We start from the raw sequence: 9,736 nt of genomic DNA on the forward strand, positions 1-9,736 counted from the left end.
AAATCAGCCTTAAAATTTTTAAGATACAAAAAAGTTGCCTTTCTTTTAGTGTTGTTCCTTAACCCTCGAGCATTAAGTGAAATAACTTTAAAAAAAGAAATGCTACTAAGAGTTGTAGCTTCTAACCCAGAAAATGGAGTTACAGGAAGATCTAACAAACTCTCCCAACAGAGAAATTATATGATAAACGGAGCTTTTTCAATATCCAAATGCCATTACTTAACTGCTAGTTCTGATTCTCAAGATGTCTTCTAGTCATTAGCAGGTTCAAGTTCTTTCCTCTTTCCTCCTTTGTCAATAACAAATGCTCTGGGACCGATGTAGAAGGCTGTTTTCCCTTCTTCGCGTGCTTTTTTTACCAGCGGCCACAGCGTGTTTCTTCTCTGGCGGTCCTCTGGGGAGAAGTCCTCCTTGAAGCGCAGGTTGTTGGATTTCAGAAAAGACGACTGCTTGGCCGCCTTCCATACCGCATCTCTGTAGTGTCTCATGGAGAACTGGATCATCACTTCTCGAGGACGTCTAGATCCTGTAACGCGACCCAGCCGGTGTACGCTGTCGATGACGTCTGGTAGTTTTTCTTTGCATTCTGGTGCCGTCTTCTGGCAAATGGAAATAACCTTGCAACGAATATCTTCTCTTTCTTCTTCATCTATTCCCGAAAGTCGCAAGTCCCATCTTCTTTTATAACGTGAAAGTTCGAGCAGCTCATTTTCCATTTGCAACATCTTTTTTTCTGATTTCTCAACTCTCCTGACGGTTTCTGTCATCTTCTCTTGCATTTCTTTCATTTCAGCGTGGATGTAATCCACCGAATCTTTGAGATCATTTATGCTAGCTTGCAAACCGTCCGCTCTCTCGTTTATTGTCAACTTTAAAGTTGCTATGATGTTTTCGGCGAAGTCATGGTCATCCGTCGATTTGTGACTTTTAGCCGACATCTTAGTTGGTGTATTTTCCGTGCTGATAGATTTGCGCTTACCACTTGCAGCCATTCGAAGTTTTCAGGACGTCTTTTTTAAGCACAATATTTAACGAAGATATTGGAATAAATACTCCCCTGCGTTAAAGCAGCAATAATAGCTCCTTATCCAGACAATCTCGGGAGAGCTTGCAAAGAACGACCACTCACGCCGCCATCTTGCTCGGCCTCCCCTATTGTGTATGTTATGTATGGAATGACAATCCATTCGTATCTATCTATGCAGATTTTAAAAACAGTAGTTGTATGCTTACCACATTTGACTTAGCATTGGGGATGGTAATGATGTTGTCCTGGGTGAAACAATTTTAAAAATTGATGGTATCAGTATTAGAAGACATTTTTCTCTCCTCTGGGAAGGAGTCAATACTGCCTTCTCCTGAGCAAACACTATGAATAAAATGAAAGTGTTCTTCTCAAAGAGCTGACGGAGGGAATTTCATGCCACGTACTCCAAATGGAACTGGGTTTTACCTCAGTGCTGTATCTGTTCCTCAGTTCACTGATAACATCATGCCCCAGATCTTTGGGTAAAATCTGTCTCACTTTGGATGTCAATTTAGTGTATAAGTTTGCTGTTGTAATCAATAAGAATATTATGTTCATAAATGGAAAAAGTAATAAATAAATAAATAAGTGAATAAATAGATACCATGCTGTTGTAACCTGGAAATAGTTTTTGTACTTGCCATAACATAGTTATATTTCATTTTTATTTATTTATTTATTTTTTTTTTGTTGTTACTAGGAAGAAACACGAGTCCTGCATAAACACCCTTAAATTACCACAGCAAATTAATAATTTTATTACTATGAAAAAAACCACCTTCAAGTGATCAGACACTGATCACTTGAAGGTGTCACTGATCAGACATCAGTGACAAGAAAATATAAAAGATGACCTAAGTGATGTTGCAGCTACAAACCTACTTACCTGTTTAGGTACAACATTTTAATTGTGTGTTTTGACTCAGAAATGTGAGTGTTTCAAAGATCTACTATAATAAAGAATCACATATTGGGTTACAAGTCTTACAAAGACATTTCCTATGAAATGATGTTAAAACAAATCTTACAAAAACTTATTTCATATGAAATGATGTAAATATGTGCTTTACAACCTATAAGTACATAGTGAAGTTTTTACAACACTATAATTTCCTATATATGTATATATGATTTATTAAAAAATGTTAAATAAAATGCTGCTGTTAACAACTTTATAAATTATTTGAATCGTCTGCAAAACTAAATGCTGCTGTTCACCTTAAAAAAGGGGGTTGCTGCTTTGATTCCTCTTAAAAGAAAGCTTGCAAAAGCCAGTATCTTACTAGTCTGCGACTGTTGAAGGCCAGTTAATAAATGGTATTCACAAGGGACACTGCAAAATGTCACAGAAAGAGTGAGGTGGTTCTCAGATTTGTCTCCTAAGTCGCAGTCTTGTCACTTGAACTTTGAACATGTTCAGAAAAAAAATTGTGTCAGATTTTCTTTTTTATTAGTTGGATTTGGGCAAGTAGAACAAACAACTCAAGCTTTTTGGTCACTTGGTTGCAAACACTCAGAAGTCACACCTAAAATTTTGTGCATATTCTTGTAGTTTTCTCACAATTTTGAGTCACCAACTAGTATACAGCAGTCACAGTTTCATGAAATACTACCCAAAGAGCTCTAAAAGGGCCTCATATGTTTAATTAAGAATAGTAAATCCTGCTACAAAGAACTAAAACTTATCAGTGGATGAAGGTGGAATGCTTATCACAGAGGCAAATGCAGGAGAGGAAGTATTACATGATAGTTTATTTACTTTTAAACCAGTAATAAAATGAGAAACAAAGAACAAAAAAGTGGTCTGACATGAAAGATGCACTGTAAAAAAAGAGAGTGAGGTAAAGTCATCATCTTCAGCCAATTAAAAAGAGTATGCTTTGAATGTGTGCTTTCTGCACACTCTGCCATTTTTGATGTCCTCCAGCAGTGCAAGAAGAGCCATTGTTTACAAAGTAGGCACAATTATGTTCAGTGCTGAAGTGAAGAAAAGAAAAATACAAGATCAACAAATTAATGAGTTTTAAATAGCAACTGACAGACAAGGTCTTAACAAATAATTTGAATGTTTTTCCACTCATTACATCTTTGCAGCTCTGCCTGCACATAGAAGATGGAATGGAATAGAATCTCTTTCTTGTCATGGTATATCCATATACAACAACATTCAAAGGAGCTTCTGGTTTTGGTGCATCTATCTCCTCTCAAAATCATAAAAGAGATTGAACACTAAATAGCAAAAAAGTTAACTACAAGTTACAAAAAAATAATAACAAAACCCACTTGCATTTACACAATTGTCTGCTTGGTATTACAGGAGTTCAGAGTTCCTTTAGCCCAAGGGTAAACATTCTAAAACCACATTCATTTTTATACATCCTGGAATGTGTGTGAAAACTACTCCACTTTAGCTCTGCAGCTTTTTGTATGAGCATAGTTTGTACAGAAGATTTCTGGTCTTACAATGCTGTGTGGCAGAAATCGACAAACATGTCGAAAATGTTTGCTACAACAGCAGTCATTTATTAAGAACGCAAAATGTATTTGGTTTGGAGTTGATGGAAAGCATAACATAATTAGATATACAAAGCAAAGTCTCACTACAGATTGATTTCTGTTTTTTTCAGCCCCAATTGATCAGAAACACTGTGTATGGCAGGTAGTGCTTTTTAAAACTGCAACAACATTAAGTTTGATGTAGAGTAGTTTGCATGCTTGCCTTATTTCCAAACAGCAAACAAACTAGAAAGAAAGAAAAAGTAAATAAATTGGTGGATTTGGGCAGAAACAGAAGCAAACTAATACATTTGTTAGTTATGGTCTACTTCCATGTACAAAAATATCAGTCATTTATTAGAGTGCATACCTTCTGCATTGTGCATATATGGGACAATACAGTGGTCTCATATTAGAAATAGTTATTTCTACACAGTACATTATTTGAAAATAGTCTACCAATGAACCAAATACTTGTATGTACCTACAGTACTTTTCCATTGTGCTTTTCAGGTTTTTTCATCAAGTTCAAACTGTCTTGGAAGCACTCTGAGTCTTCTCAGTGTCAGAAAAAAAGACAGACCCTCTGACAATGGCCCTCAAATACCCTTCTTCTAGCATTACTTCACTTTGAAGTCCAGTCAAGGGATCAGGCAGAACATTTTAAGTAGTTAATCCCCAATTTCTACTCAAATGCACGCTATCCGCTTAATGTTTACCGCAGAGAGGTTTTAATTGTCCCGGTTACAACTTCAAACTTTAAAAAGAAACATACAAAGACTTTAAGGGACCAAAAGAGAAATATAGGGCGTGTGTTGTGGGAAAAAGAAAAAAAAAAATAGTATGTGAAATATTCCCAAATCATGCAATTAGCATTATTTGGAAACGATAAATAAATCTGTGTACCATAGGGTCATAGTGTCTGATGTATAGTATGATGTTTTTTTTAAAAAATGCCCATAAAGGTTTAAGTAGAAAATGTGGAATCAAGAGTTTAAACATCATTCAAATCATGTCATTAATGAGGTTGTCAAAAATAACTCCCAACTTGAAGGGGAAAAAAAGGAAAAAAAGACATTAAAAAGCTTAAAGATTTGCATGTCATAACAAGTGCAAAACTTTTCTCCTCCTGATATTAGTCCTGTGTCCTGAGACTGACTCTAAATAACCTAACTACTCTTTGGCTCACTAAGCTGTAAAAGATGATGATCCATCCCTCCGCTCATTAGGATTTTGAATGTAATGATGTGAATAAAGTGTCTTAAAAGATCCTCATCTTTAGCTTGGAAATGAGTGCCACGGTGACCAAGCACAATGTCTTGAAATGCTATTTTCTGTATTACAGATTCATAAGTCGGTTTAAATTAACATTGGTCAATTTATAAACGAATGAATATGTTAATACTCATTTTTGGTTGCACTTATATCCTGTATCCCATTCTGCTGTTGAATTATCCTGAGTAAAGCCTAATTTTAGATTTAAAATATTCTGTGGTGGTAAACATCTTAGCAGCTGAGCTTATGGATAATTAAAGACAGCAAACTGTCAAAAACCTGTATACCTAAAATATTGTGTATACAATGATCAAGCTTTAATCAATCATAATCAAGCTTTCTATGTTTCAAATCTTAAGCAATTGTTTTTTTTTTAGATTTTGTCTTTGGTTGTCTGTTTGTTTCTGACTTTTAAGGTAAATCTTTTTTTTTTTTTCCCATAAAAATGTCATAGCCAAATCTCTTTTTAGGTAGTCACACACTCTCTAAAGGGGAAGCATGTCCGAGTGCGATAAATACTTTGCTTGAACTTTTTTGACCAGTATGTTGAAAGGACCAGACATATATCATTTGAGAGATTTATTTTTTCTCTCTAAAATGTTTACAGACTGTTTGTAAGTTTAACCACATCTTGGATCATTTCTCTTTTCTGATGCTAACCTATTGAGCAATACATTCAAATAAATAACCATAATAATTATAATGACTTTAACATGATTTCCCACATTGCTGAACAAATGATCCCATTTTAAATGTGTATGTGCAAATGTTATGGACACTTTTGCAAACTTTAGTAAAGTACAGAGAAGCGGGTCATGGATAAACTTGAAAAGTGTGCAGAGGACACTGACTGCATTTGCACACTTAGATATCAATCAAATATTGGCACTAGCTGCCATCCCCGTTTCAGGGAATTACATGTGTCTTGGTGGGGAATTAAAAGTTAAAATGAAGATGCACAGACTTTGATGCCTGGGACCTTGATCAAATATTGATTGTATGGAGTTGTAGGGAGGTTAAAACTGAACCAAAATCCCAAATCCATACTGAGGAACATGTGGAACGTGGGGCCTCCACGATTTGAATATTATTTCCTTCAGTGAGATTAACTCGTCCTTCAAGCCCCGTCAGCCCCTCTTGAAAAGAACCTGCCAGTGGAAGCAGGAACTTTAATTTGCAACTTTTTTTTTGCTGCTCTTTCATTTCTGCCTTACTGGTTTAGCCTGAAATTAAACATGCAGACATATTCAATTATGACTAATAGCACTGGTGTTTGGATTTATCACCACAGAGTGTGAAGAGTAAAAATTGTGCCTACTTCTGACACTCTTGGATAACTCCTGGATTTAGAATTTAAATGAGAACACCCCTCTTTACATTTGTGGTATCCCATTCAGATTTGAATGTTTGAATGCAAATTTGCTCTACCTTTGATAATCAATGTTTTCTCTATTCTTCCCTTTATTTACATATCATGTATATTGCATATATTGCATATGATTGTATACAACAAAATACAGGTTAATCATTAACTCTTAGGCCTTTTCTACATAAAAAACAGTTATTTTAAACAATTTGTTTTATTTAGCATTTCCAAAAATATTCTTTTAAACACAGTACAGTTTCTAAAAATGTTTTCATCAACACAGGAACACTCAAGATATCCCAAAACACTGTATACAAGGCTTGTATGTGGTGCTGCCACGCTGCCAGGGAAATACACCAAAAACAGGAAACAAGGTGTGAAGCATGCACATAAAGGTTACGCACTGGGTGCAAAATGTCAACACAAGATGAAGAAGAGGTCAGCCTTAAGTCACAGTTTAAATTAAAGGTGGGCCGTGACATGTTTTTAAAAGACTGCAGTTGGTGGTTGACATGAAATCGCATAGGTGGATTTTTCGTTTTATGGAGCAGTCCATTAAAACTATTTGGGGATTTTTTGTGTGGCTGGAAAGCTGAAATTATAAACTTTTGCATACATATTCACAACAGTTCTCATGTGGACAGCTTCTTAGCTGACACTCAACATTTATTTGCTAGAAGGTCAAAATCAGATTTTCATTCCTGACTCAACAGAGTGTAAGAAAATGAATTATTATTATTATTATTATTATTATTATTGTTATTGTAAACAGATTATCATAGCGACAATAAGTTTCAACTTTTTTAAATGGATTGAGAATACTTTTTTTTTCTCTCTCTCTCTTTCTCTCCTGATTCCTAGATGAGATTTGGATAGACAAAATCAATAATTCTGCTTATAGGCTGAGGATAATTATTTGGATAAATCAAAATATTAAATCAGGATGAAGCAGGCCATTATGTGCTTCTTCTGTTCAACACTTGTGTATGGGAAGAAACACTTAATTTTAATTATTTTGGATTTTTTTCATATATTGTTGAATTTTGATTTGGTTTGTTTCTTGCAAATAAAATTACAATAATCCCACCTTGGTTGTAATGTCAATGTCAAGCAAACACATACAAATGAATGAATGAATAAATAAATAAAAACAATTTCTTTTTTTTTTTTCTGAGAGCACTGAGTTGACCTAATTTTCTTTAACTCCACTCAGTTTTTCTTCATTACTGTTTTTTTTTTATTCTTGTAATTTGTTCTTTGTTGAGGTCCTCCTACAATTCTTTGATAGACCAAGTGTTCACCATAATAATAAACAAATTTGTCCCTTGTGCTTGCTTTTTGTAAAATGGTTTTGGATGAACAGGGCCTCCCACCATCATCTATTTATTTTTATTTATTTCACCATGTTTTTGTATGCATGCAAGGAAATTATATCAGAGAGATATTTCCACAGCCTTAAGCCCTGTTCTCATGAGACCTTTGTTATGTGTGGACCTTAGGTGATTAATGAACTGTGAACAACCTCTGCAGTTTGTGATTTGTATTATAAAATAATGAAATATTACAATCAGTGACCTGGATAGACTTTTGCATTTATCATTGAATGACTGCATGAATGCATATTGGTTGCATTGAATAAAGAGTCTACAAAAGCCTCATTACTTTACAGATCTCCATTTTTGTCATATGTAATTCTAAATCCTGTGTTTGTATTATTATTTTTTATTCCACTGAACTAGCAGAACAGTGAAAAGGTTTCAGATGTTGCACAGTAGCAGGCCAAAAACAAGGGGTAGGGGGGCAAGTCCATTTTCTTCAATAAAGCTGGGTGATCAATACTATGCAGAGAAGGCCAGCAATTTCTTTTTGTCTTGTTTTTTTATATCTCTGTGGTAATCCTAGGAGTAACCTTGTCAGTCAAAATAAAGGTCAAGAGAAACCCAATGAAAAACCACAGAAGTCTTAAAGCCTTTGAATTATTTGAACTGATGTCCATTTTTTTTTACTTTAGGCTCGTGCAAAAAAGTAAAATAAAAGAAAAGAAAAAATGGTTCAAAAGTTAACATAATTCAAGATTAATTCAGATACTGTTACTATGACCACAAGGTATTGTTCTGTTACTGTATCATTTTATTGTGAAAAAAGTAGTATTAAAAAAAAAAAAACAAAACCTTAACACCAACTAGAAGAAGAGGTGTCCAAAAGTCAGCAGTCTGGAAATATTTTAGAATAATGTAATGTGGCAACCTGGGGGTGGATTTTCTTTTTATGATGAACCCAAATATAAAATATTAAAGGTTATAATGACCAACAACGCCACCTGGAATAAATCCAGGAAAATAATGTAATAAGGACACAGTTAAATTCTGCTGGAAATGAGGAGACAAGATTCAGAAAGTTCTAGAAAATTTATTAAACTTCAATATTTCCTTTTAAAATAAGTTATAGGTAGGCAAAACAGCAGCAAGTGCCACTCCAGGTGCAGTGCTGATGAGTTGGAAGGCTAAAAAGAATAGAACAAATTAATACAACTGCTAACAAAACCATAACTTGCAGCAGCTGCTTACCTGTGACCTGATAAATGACTGCACTGCCAAATAACCAAATAACCACTTCCACCTTTATGCGGTGCAACTGTAAGAAAATGCTATGTGAAGGTTTTGTTTACATGGGGTGATGTTACCTAGCCACACTAGCTCTTACCTTCCTGTCAAACAAATGACTGGACAGATCGGTCCAGATATTGGAGGTGCAGCAGAGGAGGCTAAGCAGATAAACCATTTAACATCAATAACTCATCAAAACCAAAAACAATAAAACAGTCACGCTTACCCAGAATGGTGCAAACAAAGGAAGCAGATTGAATTGACGTCACAATGCAAGCAGCCTCACAACAGGTGCAGGCTTGCTTATATGCAGCAGCTGAAATTGGCCTTAAAGTGGCAGCGTACCATTTATGCTGCTACAGTAAAACTTTTTTTTTTCCTTAATTGCAATTCCATCCACATCTTTAGGCACTTGCAGAAAACAGTTGAGCAAAATATTTCCAAAATCCAGTCCGTCATTGAGCTGCCTCTGACTGTTTATAAACCACAAATCGCCCCACACAGATGTGAGCTTTCAGAAATGAGGCAAGCATTAAAGAGCCGAAAGAGGCATGGAGCAGAACTTAGCTGAGTTGTCATGAAGCACTGCGTATTAAATGTGTGATGGGCAAGTCTTTTATACCAACTTCAAAACACGATAGAAGAACTCAATTTAGCTATCCTCTTTGTTGTTGAACCAAATTCTTCAACTAAATGTAGTTGCTGTGTATTGTTATTGATTATCGCCTTGATTGTGATTATTATATTGTTTTTTTTTTTTGTTTAATTCCGCTGCTGGGTTGTCAAGTCATCACTGCATCACATCCTTGAGCTGTAAAGCTGGCTTATCGTGTCACATTTTAACTGTTATGGATCTCTTACTACCTCACTTGGCAGCTCAAAGGCGCAGGTGAGTTGTGTTGGCTTCAACTCCCCATACCATTTTTGTCCACTCAGAATTTGCATCAACGCAGCCAGAAGGCATCT

At 35.3% G+C, this 9,736-nt stretch overlaps 1 long non-coding RNA gene across 1 annotated transcript; it reads right to left on the bottom strand.

Annotated features, from left to right (window-relative positions):
• Positions 1–8,322: 8,322 nt before the first annotated feature.
• Positions 8,323–9,136, bottom strand: LOC112450427. The gene is made up of 3 exons (XR_005232611.1): positions 8,997–9,136; positions 8,868–8,928; positions 8,323–8,798 (listed from the first exon to the last, which is right to left on the bottom strand). It is a non-coding gene; the product is annotated as an uncharacterized LOC112450427 (long non-coding RNA).
• Positions 9,137–9,736: the final 600 nt, after the last annotated feature.

The sequence above is a fragment of the Kryptolebias marmoratus genome, linkage group LG21, assembly GCF_001649575.2.
Source record: "Kryptolebias marmoratus isolate JLee-2015 linkage group LG21, ASM164957v2, whole genome shotgun sequence".
NCBI classification, from domain to species: domain Eukaryota; kingdom Metazoa; phylum Chordata; class Actinopteri; order Cyprinodontiformes; family Rivulidae; genus Kryptolebias; species Kryptolebias marmoratus.